Consider the following 20,897-nt stretch of genomic DNA (forward strand, 5'->3'; position numbering starts at 1 on the left):
ACGGGAGGAAATTATTTGTGTATGTATCTGCACTGAAAAATTAATGGGAAGGTGCCGCATCCTGTTGGAGGTATCATTAGCATGTACGTGGCCATAAGCATGTGCCTGTGATCCAGTGAGCCACTGCCCTCTATGCATGGGCTAACTGAAGGCTAACCACATGCCACGCGTTCCCTGGGTACATCCCCAGGTTGGCAGATACGTTTTGGGAATGTTCCCCTATCCATATTGAGAGCATTATGCACAGGGAGCTTGCCCCCGCGTGCCCTTTTGCTGATCTGAAGCAGCCCTAGAGGGCACTTGCTTTGTTGGGGGTTCCACATGTATCGATGGGTGAGATGTAAGTTTCCCTAATGAGCAAATAGCACCTACCCAGGGATGTTTCAGGTTGACTTAAGTCATCTCTCCCTGTGTGCTGCAGGTCCCAGGTTGATTCCCATGTGCACTGGGAGGTGCAGGCTCCCAGAACACATCTGCCAACCTGAATAGATTTGGGGACAGTTTTTTTTTAAGGTACTGGTACTCATATACAAGGTTGCACTGATTTCCACCAATTACTCTCTCAGTACTTGGGAGAGAGAGCTCCCCCAAAAGGTATTGGTGCTCTGTACTGGGGAGTACTGCTGCAAAAAAGGCCTGTTCTCGGATATAACTGGAAGAAATGTATTTTTGTAAGTAGACCCCCAAGGGCCAAACCATATGTGAATTGGGAGATCTGGGTTTGACTTCCCAGGTGCATAATTCAGCCTCTTTGATTGTGCAAATGGTATTACAGGTGGGGATTAACTTTATCATTCCCACAACTTTGGCCGAATCTATTTCTCCCAGCTACTTTTTCTCACTCAGTTACACATATGGGGATCCAAACATTCCCAGAGTCTCATGTGGTATGGCCCAGAGGGGTTCACACATGTTAAATGGCATCCAGGGATAAATTGACACATGGAGGGCAGATTGCAAATACAGATACTGGTAGGGTTTGGGGTTGTTGTTTTTTAAAGCAAAATCTGAGTTGAGGGATCCTTTGTAGCTTTCTAGATGTGATGCAGCACTTCTCTATACAGTTGGATTAGAGGCATTCAGATGGAGAATGAAGCAAACCCGATTCTGGGTGTCCCAGCTGGCGGGAAATGGCTTGCTGTTTTCCTTGGGGCTCTTGGGCTCGTTGTTCCCAGACATGCTCCGTGATTAAACTGCCAGCAGCAAGCTAGAGCAGAAGGTCACCTGTGCCTCTTGCTGCAGTTCAGTTGAAATAAAAGGAGATTAATAGGTGTGAAAGCCCCCAGTATAGACTTACCAGGTGAAGGAATAGCAGTAGGAGATGCTCCCTGGCTTCAAACAATCAGATTGTGCTCTTCCAAATATATTTAGAAACCAGCAAAACTTGCTGGCTGTTTTCTCTTTCTGATGTGTCCCAGACTGAAGATTTATTACATACAGTCATCAAGCTGAATACACTGATGTTGGTTTTATTATACTAAACATGCATGTTTCTTCAATAATGCTACCTGGGCGCATAATGACCTGCAAGTCACAAACAAGGTAAGGGGGAGGTGGCCAACTGTTCTACCCACCCCATGCTTTTGTGCCTTTAATGGGACCTTCATTTGCAGGGGTACAGGGCAATCCAAAACAGAGCTATCCCTTCTAAGCCCATTGATGGCTAAGGGCTTAGAAGGGTATAGGAATGCACTATAATGCTGCTGGAGCCCCTGGAAATTTAGGCTATAATCCTAAAAACAATTTCCTTGGGGTAAGGCATATAGAATAAAATGGGACTTAACTTTGAGAAGACCTGCTCAGTCTTGCTGTATTAAGGAAAGTTCTGGACACCCCTGCAATGAACTTTCTGTTCTTTCAGTGGGAGAGACACATTCACCATTTAAGTCTCAGTTTCATAGCTAAGTGCTCCCGAAAGTAGCTTGAAAACAATGCTAAAGGGAAGAAAAACACAGGGGTATTGAGAACTATGAAAGTTACTTATATAATTATAGATTATTGTTACATATAGAAATGTGTGTGTGTTATTTATATCATGTACTTCATACAGTGACACATAACAAAAAAGAGGTTCTTTGCCCAAAGAACTGACAGATTATCTTGATACTATGGGGAAGGGATAATTTGCAGGAGGACACAAAGAGCTGTATAGGGTTCCTGAGATCCATTCCCGGGTCCCTTGGAGAACCAGTGGATAGATTGTTTGTCCACAGGGTTGAAATCCCTGACTAGTTCACTTTGTGACCTTGGCTTATGCAATTTCCCCAAGCCTAACTACCCCACATTGCTGCTTTGAGGATACAGGGGAAATAGTTGATCATGTATGCTAACCAATTTCAGCCAACATGGGGTTGTGTGTGTGCATGTTAAGTGCCGTCAAGTCGCTTCCGACTCATGGCGACCCTATGAATGAAAGTCCTCCAAAATGTCCTATCTTTGACAGCCTTGCTCAGATCTTGCAAATTGAAGGCTGAGGCTTCCTTTATTGAGTCCATCCACCTCTTGTTGGGTCTTCCTCTTTTCCTGCTGCCCTAAACTTTTCCTAGCATGACTGTCTTTTCCAGTGACTCTTGTGACTCCAACATGGGGTTGGAGCCTGTTTAATTCCATGCACGAAAGCACAACTTCTCTCTCCTACTTCCTGAATCAGCCTCAAACGCACCCTGTAATGTTGCTTCTGGGGAACAGGGGACTCTCCCACAGCAGTAACATCAGAGAGGAGTGGAAGGGCTGCAGCAGGATGGGGGAATCGCCGCCCACTTTGGATGTGCAGATATTTGAGATGGGATGCAACCCATAGCCTGGGACACACAAAACAAGGGGAGGATCCCTTAAAATAGCAGAGAAAAGGAAAGTCAAGTGAAGGTTCCAAGTTTGTTCTTAATCTAGTTTGGCATCAGCTTGTATTGCACAGCATTATTTTGTCATCCATTTCATAATTTTCCATCTATGCTGATCACTCCAAGCAAGTGAAATGTTGGCACATCTATGGTACATGACACTTTTAACCCTTGATCACTTGCAAATGGGGTGGGGGGGTCGCATGAACGTCCAGCGCACAGGATTGGCGCTACTTGACATTTGCAAACCAGACCGATAACTTTGACAATCTCGGCTACACTGAATGGACCTGCATCATGTTTAGAAGAAATTAATCCTGTCTTCTAACTCATAGCAGCTGTAGCAGCCAGCTGTGCTGCGCTGCTACTTTGATTAAAATTCAGTGTCCATTGCTGTTACAGGTGTCCGACCTTTCCCATTAGTCCATTCTGCCTTGCCGTCCAAAACAATTTGTGCCTGGAACTGCCTGTGCTGGGAAGTAGGCTGACTGAACTTTACCACCTCAATTTTTATTTTTTAATAGCTGTTCATGATTTCTGGGTGGGCAGGTTCTTGGTCTTTAAAAACTAATAACTAACAATTCAGACTTGGGCACCTTGTTCCTTTTTAAACAGAATTTGATAGAAGGCATAAAAGAGATTAGGGTCCATTAAATCCTGTCTCAAATTTTTAGAATGAGACCCTATTGCAAACTTGAGGAGAGAGTGTTACACTGCAGCCCTCCTAGTGGGCAACCACTGGGATCTTCATTGACTAACACCAGGCCTGAAATCAAACACGTGAACACATGAAGCTGCCTTATACTGAATCAGACCCTTGGTCCATCAAAGTCAGTATTGTCTATTCAGACCAGTAGCGGCTCTCCAGGGACTCAAGCAGAGGTGTTTTACATCCCCTACTTGCCTGGTCCCTTTAACTGGAGATGCCGGGGACTGAACCTGGGACCTTCCGCATGCCAAGCAGATGCTCTACCACTGAGCCACGGCCCCTTCCCCAACACGAACACAGCAGGGCTTAGTTTCATAACTGGCTTTTTATTGCAAGGTTCAGCACCAGAACACATGAAATAACAACAGTGACAATGCCTTTAAAGATTTATTGAGCATGTTTCCCCAGACACTGAGAAGTCACATCTTGGATGAGGGTAGGGTTGCCAACCTCCAGGTAGTAGCTGAAGATCTGCTTTTACAACTGATCTTCAGCCAATAGAGATCAGCTCACCTGGAGAAAATGGCCGCTTTGGCAACTGGACTCTATGGCATTGAAGTCCCTCCCCAAGCCCCGCCCTCTTCAGTCTCTGCCCCAAAAATATCCAGGTATTTCCCAACACAGAGCTAAATGAAGGGCATTCAGAGACAGATTTGTGTTGTTCCTGGGAGGCTTCACTTCTGGCCTGCCCTTTTTTAGAAGTCAAGCACCGCTTGTGTTGCTTGTACACAAAATGTTTATTTCTTTATTTATTGACTTCATTCATACCTCATCTTCTCCTCCCAGAAGGGACTCCAAAGCAGCTTCAAGCATTATCTCCTCTATTTTATCCTCATAGCAACAACCCTGTGAGCTTAGGTAGGTTAGGCTGAGAGAGTGTGGTGGGCCCAGGGTCACCCAACAAACTTCCATGGCATGGTGAGGATTTGAACCTGTGTCTCCCAGATCCTATTCTGACACTCTAACCACTACACCGCACTGGCAACTGTGATGTTGTACTGACACAGCAGACTTACGTGCTACATAGAATTGAAAAGTGACAAACATGTCCAAAGTGCCGCATTCTATGCTCATGGACTAGCTATAGTGCAGACACACCTAGAAGTAGGAAGATAAGGACATTTTTTCTGTTGAGGGGAAAGCTGTGTTATTTCAGCCTTCGTTCTGGCGATACACATCTGGCACCCAGCCCCATCCATGTCCCCCATTCTTCAGGTAGGTTGACTCCTGCACTTCCTCCCCCATCTCTCCCATTTTATTTATTATCATTTTACAACAGCAGATCAAAACAAAATACAAGGCAAATATTCTCCCAATCCCCCCCCCCAATGAAAAGAAAGAAAGAAATTTATCACACAAACAATGGCTGACAAAAAATCCAGTAACAATCATAAAAGTTTTACTCATGCTTTGGTTTCCCCCCCAATCATCTGCATGTTTATCTGGTCAAATATGTGTCTGGTGCTTTATTTTTTCCCAGTGTTAAAAAAATCTTTACTATTTCTCTCAGGACAGGAAAAAAGAATGGGGGAGGTGGCTTTGTGACTGACCTATCAGCCAAAAGTTTTGTGTTTTGTGAAAGAGACGAAAGGATTTGGTGGCTGCCCCAAAGGCCAGCTATTTGTTTGATGCATACGGTAAACACTGCTCTCTTCAAGGGCTGCCCCTCTTCCTTCCTTCCTTTATTACAGTGTTATCCCACCCTTCATCTAAGGAGCTCAGGGTGATGAGCATTTTATCCTTACAACAGTCCTCTGAGGTAGGTTAGACAGGCTCTCTTTCAATGTAGCTCTGTACACAAACCCCATCAAACGTCTGCCTCTGTCTCCTCATCTATCTCCAGAACAATGGACCTCCCCAGGGGTGAACAGGGACATAGAATCCTTATCTCACTACAGATGCTAATTGCCCCCTCTGTGCTAATCAAGCTGGTTACAATATACAATGTACTTTTGCATTCTTTACAACCGGGGTCCCCGACATCCATGCAGTTTGGGTAGTTAGAGCATACAGAGGCACAAAAGAAAAAGTGTTGGATCCGCCAGTGGTTCGTGTGAATGGAAGGTTTTCTGTCAGTGGACCATAACTTTCTTGCCTGCCCATCACGTTGAAGGCCAAAATGCCTCTCAAAATGATGTTCTTGAAAACACTCCAGTGGATCCAGGCCAAGAATATGACTGAACCAAAGTTAAGCGCTCTTACATTGCAGTCCTATGCAGAGTTTATTTATTTAAATGTATATATCTCCCCATAGCTTAAGGTAGCTTACAGGACATATTTAAAAGGTTATACAACAGTAAAACCACTTATTCCATATACTCCCAGCTTTATAAAACCTAGTAAAACCTTGTTCTATGTGGATTGACTTCAATGGCTTTAGAAGGGTGTAATGCTGTTTAAGAGTCAGTTCCCATTCATTAATTTTCTTTCCCTGAAACCAAAAGAACTGAGCTTTGGCTAGATCATGTCTGAACATTGCAACCACGTGAGCAAAAAACTCACTATAAAACCCTGAAAACTGAAAATTCCAAGAAATCCAAGCTTTGTGGGACAGACTCCATTCTAACCTGCACAGCTTTCTGAGCATCCTGAGTAGAAGGGTAGACACAAGCATGTTTTTATACCAAGGAAAATATTTTAAAGTGCTGCTCGAAAACAGAACATTCGTGTTAGCCGCACGAATATTGTAGGTGCAAGGAGAGAAGGGGAGGAATTATAGGAAATCCAAAGCTGTCAAGGAAACAGGATTTTTGCAACATTTTGCAAACACAAATAATTGCCAACATGTCAAAACTTTTATTCTGACATTGCCACTGAGGAAACAACCCCCCCTTCCTATAATGAATGCAGGTCTGAAATCGGCTTTGCAGCTCTTCCCAGACGCGGCTTGCATTAATCAGGGAGAAGTGGCAATCAGGTCTTGTGAGTCCACATAGATCCGCCCGGGCCCTCTTTAGCATTAAAAAAACCGTGTTAATATTCTGTTGTTGTTTCCCAATCAGATAGGACAGGTTGCTGCTGCCTTCCAAGGCTGCTGTCTCCCAGGGATGGCATTATGCAGCTCACCTGCTCTTCATTGGCTTCCTGAAAGCATACTCAGACAAGCTGCTTTCAGCACTGAAATTTGAAGCATAATTACTTCATAGGGTCATAGTGTTACTATTAGCATGAGAATGGCCCATGCAAAGAGCACCTTGGAAGCCGCTGTCATTATCTGGATCGTCAAATTAGGCACAAGACTTATCCAAATTGCTGGCATTTATTGCAATAAGTAGACCACAAAATGCCTTTTTAAAAAAGTTTCAGTGTATTTTCACACCAAGGGTATATCCGGGCCAGCAATTTTGTTCTTAGCCTCTTGCAGTACTGTAGTCTGTGTTGACACAACAAACCACATGACTGTTAACCACAAGAACCTTTTAAGTCTGGATTGGGAAGCCATATGCACCATCCACTGAGAAGAGTTCCTGAACAAGTCCCCAGAAATGAATGGGAGCAATGAGGTAGCAGAACTGTTAGTATTTTGTATTACAAGTCTATTGTTCTGGATTCATCATTAGGTGGCTCAGAATGTTAATTTCTGCAGGATGTAATTTTAAGTTGCATTATGAGTCGAGAATCATTTTCTCCAACAATTCTTCTCCAGCTCAGAATGTCAAAAGAGATGAAGAAAAAGAAGAAGAAGAGTTGGTTTTTATATGCCGACTTTCTCTACCACTTAAGGCAAAATCAAACCAGCTTACAAGCACCTTCCCTTCCCCTCCCACAACAGACACCCTGTGAGATGGGTGAGGCTGAGAGAGCTTTTAATAGAACTATGACTAGCCCAAGGTCACCCAGCTGCCTTCATGTGTAGGAGTGGGAAAACCAACCCAGTTCACCAGATTAGTGTCCGCCACTCATGTGGAGGAGTGGGGAATTGAACCCGGTACTCCAGATCGGAGTTCACCGCTCCAAACCTCCGCTCTTAACCACTACACCACACTGGCTCTCTGCATAGTCAGCATTTAGTCCATCAAGGCTGCTTTGTGGGCAACAACATTCACTAACTGCTCCAAACCCTGAGACCATCACCCAACACAGACACTTATAGGGCGGAGAATATCTTCTCTTGTTTTGAGACACATTTTACAAACATTGCATATGGTTGTACCCTCCAATGATGAAGCCTTCCTTTGTTCTTGGGTGTGTTTGGTGGGTGTGGAAAACACTCATTGTCTAAGTATGTCCCAGCTATGGATAGTGCTGTGATCTACAATCCCCAACAGGCCATATGATGAGCCACATGTATGCAACATTAATAGTAGCATTAACATTATGAGCCAGGAGAGAACTCAGAAGAGTAACTGTTTTCTGGGTTCGGAATGTTTGTAAATAGTGAATCAGTTCAAACTCGGCTAGTGAAAGTTTGCCTGTTGCCATTGACCACTGTTCCGAAGTAGCACAGTGGCCACACACTGCTGCCAATTTACATAGCACATCCACACTGATACTATTGGAGAATTGATTAACCTGTATGGAGACAGTGACACAATCTATTGGGAAGTTCTCCTTGCTAGGAGCTATGGCTCAGTGGTAGAGTACCAGCTTTGCATACCTAAGGTCCCAGACTCAATCTCCAACATTTCCATTTAAAGGTGCCCATGTAGCAAGTGCTGGGAAATTTATTTATTTTTCTTCACTTCATCTATGTAAGCATACGGGCAGCCTAACTCCCGGACTGGTCATGGCAACCCCGATATGCAGGCACACGACTACTGTTCCAGCCGCGCGCCCACCCCAAGCACTACGGGGACGGCCACAGCGCGTGCCAGTGAAACTGACACGGCTGCTCCTGTGCGTTCCGAGCAGCCGGCAGCTGAGAGACAAAGGCCAGGGCAACCTCCAGCGAACCTGAGAGACTCCATGTTCCTGTTCACCTCTGCTCCAGCCGCAGCCATTTCCTGGAAAGCGGACAGTCACGTAGTCAGTGCCAGCAGCCCCACCAATTGCAACATCAGCAGATTAATGGGCCATCAGCAGAGATCCTGATATCAGTGATGACTCGTTCTTCCAGCTATCCAAAGCAGCGATCCCTGGACGTTAGCAGAATCGCGCCTATTGTTTAAGATCGTTAAAGCTCATCATCGAGATTCTCCCGGTTCCTCCTGGGTTGCACAAGTCATTGGCATTAGAATAGATTTCCAAATTCTAACCTCCCCACTCCAGCAGCCGAACATTAAATCCTTTGTCACCTTTTGTTACCTGGGAACCATGGAGGGGTAATCCAATCACCCCGCCCCCAGAGAAATAGTATAACTGGGGTTGCCCACACCCATAATGTTACCTTAGGTCTTTCCCTGGCATATTTGTCGTCACTCTGTTGGCTTAGGTGTGTGCAGCCTGACCACACTCCCCTTCCGCCTCACCGGTCGAGCCCACGGGAACCCCTATCCCTCGCCCCCTTCTATTTTCTCTTTATCTTAGTCTACTGGAACTTGGGACAACTCCTCTACAAGAAAGGTATTGTATCACCTGTCATCGAACTGCCAAATTGGCAGCTGTCGCTACTCTCCTCCCTTTTAATTCTTAGATTCTCTGTATGTTTGTGTTGCATCATTGAAAGCTTGAAAACATAAACTCTCTTAATTCGGAATCCCTTGCCTCTGTCGTTATTCTAAGGTCACAGAATACGGGCTTTGGTATAGTTGGTTGCATCCCGCTTTATAAATATTACAGTTACCAATTGCTCAGCTAATTTCCCCATTAAAGGAGCATTTCTATGTCCCACCTTTCTTTCCCATGGGCAATCAAAGCAGTTTCTACCATTCTCATTTCTTCCGTTTTATCTTCACAGGATTTTATCCTGTGAGGTAGGCTAGGCTGAGAGTCTGTAACTGATCCAAGGTCACCCAGCAAGCTTCCATGGTACAGCAGGGATCCAAACCTGGGTCTCCCAGATCCTAGCATAATACTCTAACCACTACACTGCGCTGGCTCTTTGAGCCACTGGAAATATTCTTCCCTTCTCGTCAGCTAAATGCTGCAAAGGTTGAACTCAAATAAGGCAGCTGCATATGTTTGCATGGAGAAGCCGCTTAGCGTCCAGAACTGTCGAAGGTGACAGTATATAAATTTGAAATCTCTGTAATCAAGCAGTGATAGACAAGTTGAAGATTTTCCAAGGTCAACCTTTGATCCATGTTCATTGTGTTTCAAACACAATTTAATAACAGCCACTGCTGCCATTTCCCCAAAAATCCTACTCAAACTAATGGCTCCCCCCCAAAAAAAAATCACTCCCAATTCCTTTTTACTGCTTTTATCTTAAACATAAGATTATTTTACAGGCAATTAAACACAGCATGACTGAGCAAGTGTAAGTGGTGATGTGAACGCAAATCAGAGGAAGGGTATCTAAAATAATTGCAGGTTAATCTAATTTAATCAGCCACCTTTGTTGCTAGGTTCTCTCCATGCTAGTTTTGATTTGCAAGCAAATTACTTTCACAGGTAGGAAAGAATTATAACAGCTGGGGCGTGCTTCGTCCCTGCCCCCTTATCCTTTGTCCCTTTGCATGTAAGCGTGTGTTTCAATCTACGCTATTTACAAGGTACAAGTTACAGAAAGAAAGACAATTAAGAACATATAGGAAAGGCTGGCATGCCCTCCCCTCACCCTTCCTTCTCCGGCAAAGTGATATTACTAGAAGCTTCACTGCTAAGAGGGAATTAACAAGATGCCTCACATTTTGTTCTGCACGTAATAAAGCCCTGGTATGAGCAAAGCCTCTTGATATCTCTCAAGAAGAGTTATGTTGGTGGACATGTAGTCTAGTCCAAAAATTTTGGAAGAAAACACATAAGAACTTAGAAGCTATCATCGGTCAATCTATAACTTATGATCCTAAACTATTCCTCTTGAGTAAAATACCAGACAAATATAGCAACGATCAACAGGTCATACTAAAATACCTAATCACAGTGGCGAGAACAGTTCTAGCGTCGGTGTGGAAAACGGATAAAACACCAAAAATCGAAACTTGGATAGATAAAGCCTACGAATATGTAACAATGGGACATTTAACAGAAACACTACAAAAAGATATTCAAAGACCAAACAAAGATAAATGGAACGCCTTTTATGAATGTATTAAAACTAAAAAATAACAAAAATAACAGAAAATTTTTTTAGGAGATAGGTGAAAGTTAAGTTGAGGATCAAATGTATCATGTTTTTGTTTTTTGTTTTTGAGTGTAATATTGAGCTTTACAAGGGGGGAGGACTATGCATTTTGTTTTACTAATACTTTTTTCTTTTCTTCTGTTAATGCAAAATATTGTTTAATCGAAGGGTTTTTTTCCCTTTTCTTTTTTCCTGTATCCCCACTTAATATTGAAAACCAATAAACGTATTTATTAAAAAAAAAGAAAAGAAAAAAGAAGAGTTATTTTCATATTCAGGAGAGGAGAGGCCTCTATTATTCTCAGCTATTCCTCTCGATTGGTAACAGAGCTGACTGGGCACACACTTGGCGTTCTGACGCCCTGAGTCTCATTTTGCCTCCACAGATCTACATGGGATTGTCAGCCATCTGTTTCTAAGATGAAGATCAACAAGGCAAAGAGAAAGGCTTCAGAATGGGATCTTCTACTCCTGAATCTGACTGATGTGATGGAGAAATCTAGCCGTAGGAGCAGACTTTTCAGCAGCATTCATGCCTAGATAAGTTTGAACCACCCACAGAGGATGGAAGGCCAGCATTCCAAGACACAGATGCATCACATGAAGAAGGAGGAGGAGGAGGAGGAGGAGGAGGAGTTGGTTTTTATACGCCGACTTCCTCTACCACTTAAGGGAGACTCAAACCGGCTTACAAACACCTTCCCTTCCCCTCCCCACAACAGACACCCTGTGAGGTAGGTGGGGCTGAGAGAGCTCTAACAGAGCTGTAACTTGCCCAAGGTCACCCAGCTGGCTTCGTGTGTAGGAGTGGGGAAACAAATCCAGTTCACCAGATTAGCCTCTGCCGCTCATGTGGAGGAGTGGGGAATCAAACCCGGTTTTTCAGATCAGAGTCCACTGCTCCAAACCACCACTCTTAACCACTACACCACGCTGGCTGAAAGCACAGATGAAACCAAGGACTAGTAAACAATCCCATCAGAGTGGCTGTAGACTTCTCCCAACTGGAGATGAATTGGTGAAGTAAATGGTAAGGCGAGAAGTAGCTTCCTGTGAAGCCACTCCCAGGTTCTGTGGAGACCAAGTAGCGTTGCCAACCTCCAGGTGGGGTCTGGAGACCTCCTGGAAATACAACTAATCTCCTGATGTCAGAGATCAGTTTCTCCCCTGGAGAAAATGGCTGCTATGGGTGGACTCGATGGCATTATACACTGCTGTGGTCCCTCCTATCCCCTATCCTACAGAGGAACATTCTCTGTAGCATCAATGACCAAAGAGAAATGCACACAGAATGAAGCTGCAGGATCCAAGCCCGTGTCGTTTTGGTTGTAATAGAACAGTACAGCTGCCTCTCTGGAACTGAGAAATGCTAAAGATGTATAGAATCATGAGATGATGGAGGTCATGACTATAATACAGTATCACTTGAAATCCAGAGTGTCAGCAGGAAAGTTTTCCACGGTGTGCTTTGGGTCTTTTCTGGTCCTATCATAACAGCATGGTGTAGTGGTTAAAGTGTCAGGCTAGGATCTGGGAAATTCAGGTTCGAATCCCCACTTTGCCTCAGCCCTGACCCTGGCTAGTATTTGGATGGGAGACCTCCAAAGAATACCAGGGTTGCGATGCAGAGGCAGGCAATGGCAAAACACCTCCAGCCATCCCTTGCCTTGAAAACCCTATGGGGTCACCATAAGTCAGCTGTGACTTGATTGGTAAGGTTGCCCACCTCCAGGTACTAGCTGGAGATCTCCTGCTATTACATCTGATCTCCAGCCGATAGAGATCAGTTCACCAGGAGAAAATGGCTGCTTTGGCAATTGGACTCTATGGCATTGAAGTCCCTCCCTTCCCCAAACCCCGCCCTCCTCAGGCTCCACCCCAAAAACCTCCCGCCGGTGGCGAAGAGGGACCTGGCAACCCTACTTGACGGCAAATCAAAATAATAATAATAACACAGTCCCCCAAACGGTGTTAACACAGCATCGTTTTTCAAATTAAAATACTGAAAAAGCGGGAAATGTCCCATTGAATAAAGTGAGGCAGCGCCACCAGAAAAGGTGGTGCAGCCCCGCTGCAGATCAAGGGGGTGTTCCCAGGGTGAACAGGGTTAGGAAGCTTCCCAAAGGCAGCTCTGCTTTCGGGAGAGCCCTGCTGGCATGGCTGTGCTGGCAGGGGGGACGGCGGCTCTTGGACACCCCGTGTTTGCCCCAACGCTGGCATAAATGCCATCTAATTCCATGATAAGGTGCCACCTTCGCCAGCATGGAGTCATCACAGCTCCTAAGGAGCTTTGCCCCTCCCTTCAGGAATGGGCTGCCTGTGCGGCACTTGAATTCAACACCTAGCAAAATTGAGCAGCTTGTCCGATCCTTTTAATGTTACAGCTCAGATACCAAGAACGGATCTCTTTATTTAGATCTGTGATTGACATAGTGAATATTTTTATTCCCTTATTTTCTTCGCCTGCTTTATCCCGTTTTGTGACTTTTGTGATGAAGTATATAAAAAAACTTTTTTTAAAAGACCATCTATTGAGTAATGAATAGAGAACTGCCACCCAACACTTTCAGGCATGTGTGATATATCACTACAGTAGGTGTAGGAGAATCTGTGGGAGATTTTTTACAACTATGCTAAAATCAATATGAAAAATATAATAGAGACACAAACACACCTACGCATACACAAGGGATGCCACTGACAACCAGGGTGATATACTGAAGCTTCTGTCTATATTGAAAATGAGAAGATTCCAGTAAATTGCAAGGTATAAATTTCAAGCAAGGAGAATTTCCAGTGCTAGGGAACTCCTGCTCTTTAGAAATTATTGCCCCCCTGGAAATTTAAAGGGGAAAAATTCTTTACCCACCCATCACAGCAAATGTACCCAAGACAGAATGCAGCGAGGCACAAGATTTAGCTGATGATAAGGCAGGTGATAAAAAAGGATGAGGATCATGTTCTTAAGAATCTTAAACCAAACATTAACAATCTCATCAAATACATCAGAAGGAGGAAATTGGCCAGGGACTCACTTGTGCCCTAGGAAGATAGACATGAAAGGATTGCTAAACAAAAACTGATAAGGAGATTGCAGAGAAACTGAATCAATTCTTTGTGTCAATCTGCACTGAGGAAAATATAGGACAGTTACCATCCCAGTTTCTAAGGTGACCTTAGAAGCTAAAATGACTAAGCTGAGGCTATCGTATTTTGGTCAAATTATAAGACAAGAGTCACTAGAAAAGACAGTCATGCTAGGAAAAGTTGAGGGCAGCAGGAAAAGAGGAAGACCCAACAAGAGATGGATGGACTCAATAAAGGAAGCCACAGCCCTCAAATTGCAAGATCTGAGCAAGGCTGTCAAAGGTAGGACATTTTGGAGGACATTGATTCATAGGGTCGCCATGAGTCAGAAGCGACTTGACGGCACTTAACACACACACACCCATCCCAGGGCCTCTGCTTTCAGGAAAGGTATCAGAAGAAGTGAGTCAAATAGAAGTGACAAAATATGATGTTCCAGGGCTATTGGACAAATTAGAAACTAACAAGTCGTCATGCCTGGATCGCATATGCCTGAGGGGTCTTAAGGAACTCAAATGCCACATTGTTGTTCTCCTAACAAAAATATGTGGCTTATCAGTCAAACTGGCCTCCATTCCAGAAAATTAGAGGCTTGCAAGTGTAACACTTATTTTTAAAAAGGGGTCCATAAGAGATCCAGGAAATTAATGTGTTTTCTGGACAAACTTGTGGAGACTGTGATTGAAGACAGACTTATTAAGCACACCGAAGAACAAGCCTCACTGAGGAAGAATCAGCATGGCTTCTGTAAAAGAATGGTCTCATCAGCGTTTGGGAATTCTATCAGAGGATTAAAAAAAACATTTGGACAAGGGTGATCAAGCAGGTATTATATATTTGGACTTCCAAAGAGCATCTGAAAAGTCTCTCAGCAAACGCTCCTGAGTAAACATAGCACTTATGGGATAAGAGGACAAGGTATCTTGTGCATCAGTAGTGAGCAGTTTAGTTTATTGTTTATTGTTGTTACAGCCAATGGCCAGGATAGGATTACAGAACAATACAGCTACATTGGTTCTTGTAGGTTATCCGGGCTGTGTAACCGTGGTCTTGGAATTTTCTTTCCTGACGTTTCGCCAGCAACTGTGGCAGGCATCTTCAGAGTAGTAACACTGAAGGACAGTGTCTCTCAGTGTCAAGGGTGTAGGAAGAGTAATATATAGTCAGAAAGGGGTTGGGTTTGAGCTGAGTATTGTCCTGCAAAAGTATTGTCCTGTAAGTATCAAGATAATGTGCTAATGAGGGTATGGTATGTTAATATGGAACCATTGTATCCTGAAGTGATCTGTTAATGTGTGTAATCCAAAACTAATCTGTATGGCTATTGTTGAATGTTGTCTTTGTCTGGAGGTTTTTCAGGGCAGGAAGCCAAGCCTTATTCATTCTTAAACTCTCCTCTTTTCTGTTAAAGTTGTGCTGATGTTTATGAATTTCAATGGCTTCTCTGTGCAATCTGACAAAATAGTTGGTAGAATTGTCCAGTCTTTCAGTGTATTGGAATAAGACCCTGTGTCCTGTTTGTGTCAGTCCATGTTCAGCCACTGCTGATTTCTCAGGTTGGCCAAGTCTGCAGTATCTTTCATGTTCTTTTATCCTTGTTTGTATGCTGCGTTTTGTGGTCCCGATGTAAACTTCTCCACAGCTGCAAGTAAACCAAACATTAACAATCTCATCAAATACATCAAAAGCAGCCATTTTCTCCAGGTGAACTGATCTCCAAAGCTATCCTAAGCAGAGCTAAACCCTTCTAAGGTAAGGCCATTAAAGTCAATAGGTTTAGAAGGAATGTAACTCTGTGTAGAATTTCATTGTATGTAGCAGTACTCTTAGGGTTGCCAGCTCCAGGTTGGGAAATACCTGGAGATTTTGGGGGTGGAGCCTGAGGAAGGCAGGGTTTGGGGAGGGGAGGGACTTCAATGGGGTATAATGCCACAGGGTCCACCTTCCAAAACAGCCATTTTTTCCAGGTGAACTGATCCCTGTCACCTGGAGATCAGTTGTTATCCCAGGAGATCTCCAGCTTCCGCCTTGAGGTTGGCAACTCTAAGCACTGAAAAGGGCAGATTTTGTACTGGGAAATGTTAGGGAAATGGTCTGTCAACTCCCTTGTATCAATCTGTGGCATGGCCACAGTTGGGATACTGCGTACAGTTGTGGTCTGTGGAGATGCAACTCCAAAATGGAGCAAAGTAACTCCCTCCCACCAGGACATTTCAGCTTGGGAAAACAGCTGGGGTGGAGGAGGCAGAAGCCCTCCTCCCCCATGCCACGGTCCCAACCTGATTTGGGGCCCCGTGGACTATTAAAATTCTGATACTTGTAGCTGCCATGGGGCTATGATGAAAGCAAGTCAGGTCCAGGAAAGCTGAACCCAACCCATTGCAAAATGTATCACGGAGTTTGGCCTCTCAGCTGTAAAAACATAGGTCTTCTTTGCACGGTCACAGGTACTTTGATCCCAAACGACGTGTTTCTCCATAGCTCTATAGCCTACATTTTTCAAACTGCAAAAGAAGTTCTGGAAGTACCAGGAACAAGGAATGGGGGCAGGGGTTAAGTTCTTGCTAGCTGAGGCCACAGCTGGAGGTGGAGGGCTTATGAGGGAAGCGAAAGACAGTGGAAGCAGAGTCACAGTCATCACGACCAAAAGCACAGCAGCCCACACCTGTTTTTGGTTGGGTTTTTTCCCCCCATTTTCAGCACAGTTAGTGGGTGAGTTCATTTAATCCCATCTATCAATCTTAAAGCGGTTTGACGAGAGCCTTGCTCTGTTAACATGCTGCCAGAGTTCTCCGTATTGAGTCAGGTAACACCAACCGTGTTGCACTTCTCCCTCCTGCGTTTATTTCTGCAAGTAACTGAAAAAGTTTTTGCAATCAGAGCAATTGCTAAGAAATGTTAATTAACCTGTGTGTGCGTGTTAAGTGCCGTCAATTCGCTTCTGACTCATGGTGACCCTAGGAGTCAATGACCTCCAAAACGTCTTATTGTTAACAGCCTTGCTCTGGTCTTGCAAACTGAGGGCTGTGGCTTCCTTGATTGAGTCAATCCATCTGATGCTGGGACTTCCTCTTTTCCCGCTGCCTTCAGCTTTTCCTAGCATTTTCACCTTTTCCAGGGACTCTTGTCTTCTCATAATGTGACCAAAGAAGCAGAAGAAGAGTTGGTTTTTAAATGCCGACTTTCTCTACCGCTTAAGGGAGACTCAAACCGGCTTACAATCACCTTCCCTTCCTCTCCCCACTACAGACACCCTGTGAGGTAGGTGGGGCTGAGAGAGCTCTTAATAGAACTGTTACTTGCCGAAGGTCACCCAGCTGGCTTCGTGTGTAGGAGTGGGGAAACAAATCCGGTTCACCAGATTAGCCTCCACCGCTCATGTGGAGGAATGGGGAATCAAACCCGGTTCTCCAGATCAGAGTCCACTGTTCCAAACCACCGCTCTTAACCACTACACCATGCTGGCTTTCAAAGTATGATAGCTTGAGTTGAGCTGGCCTCAACCAGGGCTAGGGCTTTTTCGGCCCTGGCCCCTGCCTGGTGGAATAGCCTCTCTAGTGAGACCATGGCCCTGAGGGACCTTAAAGTGTTTCGTAGGGCCTGTAAAACAGAGCTATTCCTCCAGGCCTATGGTTGAGGCCAGCTACGGTTTCCTCCTATATATGATTGCTGGCCTCCCTAGCCCTCACCGCTGTTTTACTTCCCTATATCGAACCGGGATTTTAGCTCCATCTGCTCGCCTAGTTGTGATTTATATTTTATACTCTAGAGGTGGCTTAAGTGATTTTAGTATATTTGGTTTATATCACTTTTTATAGGGCAATTTTAAATGCTGTTTTAATGGTTTTTATTGATTAAATGGGATACTATTTCCTGTAAGCCGCTCTGAGCCTGGTCTTGGTCAGGGAGAGTGGGGTATTAAATTGAAACAATAAATAAATAAATAAGTCATTTTAGCTTCTAGGGACAATTCAGGCTTGATTTGATCTAGAACCCACTTGTTTGTCTTTTTGGCGGTACATGGTATCCATAAAACTCTCCTCCAACACCATATTTCAAAGGAATCTACTTTCTTTTTGTCAGCTTTCTTCATTGTCCAACTTTCACACCTATACATAGTAAAAGTAAAGTAAAGGTCCCCTTTGCAAGCACCGGGTCATTACTGACTCATGGGGTCACGTCACATCTTGACGTTTACTAGACAGACTTTGTTTATGGGGTGGTTTGCCAGTGCCTTCCCCAGTCATCTTCCCTTTTCCCCCAGCAAGCTGGGTACTCATTTTACCGACCTCGGAAGGATGGAAAGCTGAGTCAACCTTGAGCCGGCTACCTGAAACCAACTTCCGTTGGGGTTGAACTCAGGTCATGAGCAGAGCTTGGACTGCAGTACTGCAGCTTATCACTCTGCACCACGGGGCTCATTTATACATAGTAACAGGGAATAAATAACGTACAGCAAGGAATATCATTGATCCTGATCCAGTGATGTTCCGGCACAGCAGCCCTATGGGTATCTTTTACTGGGTATGAAAGCCCTCCATGGAACACATAGCAACCCTTAGGGATTAGGGTTATCATCTGCAGAGACAGAAGAGGCTGAGCCCTATCTATTTAATATAAATTCTTTCCAATATATTTTCTTCAGACTTGCCAATTTCAGCATGGTGTAGAGCATGGGGTGCCAAACATATGGCCCGCGGGCCAGAACTGGCCCTTGAGAGCTGTTATCTGGACTGCAAACCAGCTGAGGCAGCTACTCCCCCAGTCCTGAGGTGACTGATATATAAATCTTGCTCAAGCTAGATTGGATGTTAAGTAAATTTCATCCTTCTGCTCAATTATTAGAGGATTTCTTTGAACTTTTGAAGCTGCTTTATTTTCAATAAGACCACTGGACTTTCTAGCTTGGTATAGTTATGCAGTGGACGTTTTGACGTTAGAGAGTTTGGCGTATGAACTCTCCCAGTGTGGAACTTTCAGAGTAATTGTGAGCCTAGCCCAAACTGATGCAAAATTCGGTTCGGCTGATAGTTAGGTCAGTGCTGGCACCAGCAAGAGTCTGAGTTGCTATCACAACAGACGGACCATTCACTTTCCCACCTAACTTAGCAGTGCTGGTGATTAGATGGACTGCTGCTCTAGCCATTATTAGGTAGCAACGTGTTTGTAGATTCCAAATGCTCTGGGAAGTAGGGTTGCCAGGTCCCTCTTTGCCACCTGCGGGAGGTATTTTGGGTGGAGCCTGAGGAAGGTGGGATTTGGAGAGGGGAGGGACTTCAATGCCATAAAGCCCAATTGTCAAAGCAGCCAATTCTCCAAGTCAACTGATCTCTATCAGATGGAGATCAGTTGTAATAGCAGGAGATCCCCAGCTAGTACCGATAACCAGAGAACTTCCTTATCCAGACCTAAATCCACATTTATCCCTCCAACAAACAACCATCTCATTTCAACATTCCAATTTTTAGTCCTTAGGGATGTGGAATGTATGGAGAGAAAAAGGAGACCTGTCGTTAACAATTTTACCAGGCAGGATTGGGAAACTGTCCAAGGTCTGGCCAGAGATGATACAATTATGATAAAACCAGCTGATAAGGGAGGTGCCACGGTGATATTAAATACAGAGGATTATATGCAAGAAAATTTAAAGCAATTGGACAATATTGCCTATTACCTTGAGCTATCTCCAGCTGGTAGAGATCAGTTCACTTGGAGAAAATGGCAGCTTTGGCTATTGGACTCTATGGCATTGAAATCCCTCCCATCCCCAAACCCCACCCTCCTCAGGCTCTGCCCCAAAAACCTCCTGCTGGTGGTGAAGAGGGACATGGCAACCCTACCGTGCCACCTTCTACACTTCCATCTTATTTTTATCAATTGACTGTCCCTAAATATCAGAGGGTTTTTCTTTTGGCCAGGTTAAATGCTTTTCCCTCTACTGTTTTGCTGGGTAGATTCTGAGGAGTGACTTATTCAGACAGACTGTGTCCTTGTGGATCTGGTGCAATTGAAATGTTCACTCTCGCTCATATCTTCTTTGATTGTGTGCTGGGGGCGGGCCTCCTTGAGAGATTTCTGGATTCAGCCAATGAGTGCTTCTGGCACTTCTTCTGATTCCCTGGCTTTTTTGCTAGCTGATATGATTTTTGGCATAACGTTGGTTGTGGCAAAAGTTTATCTGCAGTGGCTTCAAGACAAGGGTGGAATTAGAGGGCGGTATTAGTGTTTTGCTTTGTCCAAGACAATTGGGTCATTGGATTATTTGAAATAATTTTTTTCTCAATTTTGTTTTTTTTTTATGTTAAACCACTGCAGGCCATGCACCCCAATGATTCTGGTGCCATGAGTGGAAAGCCGGCACATAGCATGAATAATAACTTTTTAAAAGTTCTCCTGAGAATTCCTAAAATGCCAGGGAACTGCTGCAGGAGGTGGGGAGGGTACTTTCCTCCCTAGTAGAAACCCAAGGCAGCAACCAATGCAGAGAAAACAGAACAAAAAACCAATACAGCAACAAACAAGAAACAGAACGGAAGCTTCCAGCTGCTAAGTGGGTCTTCTCTTCTGTCCAGTTTGAGGCTCTTTACACGGTTTGCAATGTTCTTTGGTTACATGAATGGTCTTTGCACTTTATGTGACAGCGAGAAAAGCACTTTCCTTCCATCTAAATTATCCATTTGCAAAAAGAAATACAAAAATAGCCTGCAAAGAATTGGAGGGAGGAAGAGTTGTTTTGCTCATCCGCAGTGATGTCTCAGAGATGCTTCACACCTATATCCTTTAGATGCACCCCTAAAATATAAAGTATTGGAATGACAAACAGATGTTCAAAACACTTTTTTTTCCATTCAGGGACATTAATCAAAAAGTCGAGATTATCTTTAGCTCTTTTTTGAGGATACAATCAGTGTACTTTTTGCTGATGTGTTAGAGCTCTGACATTTTGTAGCTCCTTATTTTTGTTGTATATCCTCAGAACTTGCAGGATCCAACAATAGTTCCCATGGGATAGTGATCCACACTATGTCAAACACACTCAACTGTGCAACCATAAAGAGCAAGGATTATTAGTCAAACAAGCCATACAAATTATTCC

Source organism: Euleptes europaea, chromosome 11, assembly GCF_029931775.1.
Source record: "Euleptes europaea isolate rEulEur1 chromosome 11, rEulEur1.hap1, whole genome shotgun sequence".
Lineage (NCBI taxonomy): Eukaryota > Metazoa > Chordata > Lepidosauria > Squamata > Sphaerodactylidae > Euleptes > Euleptes europaea.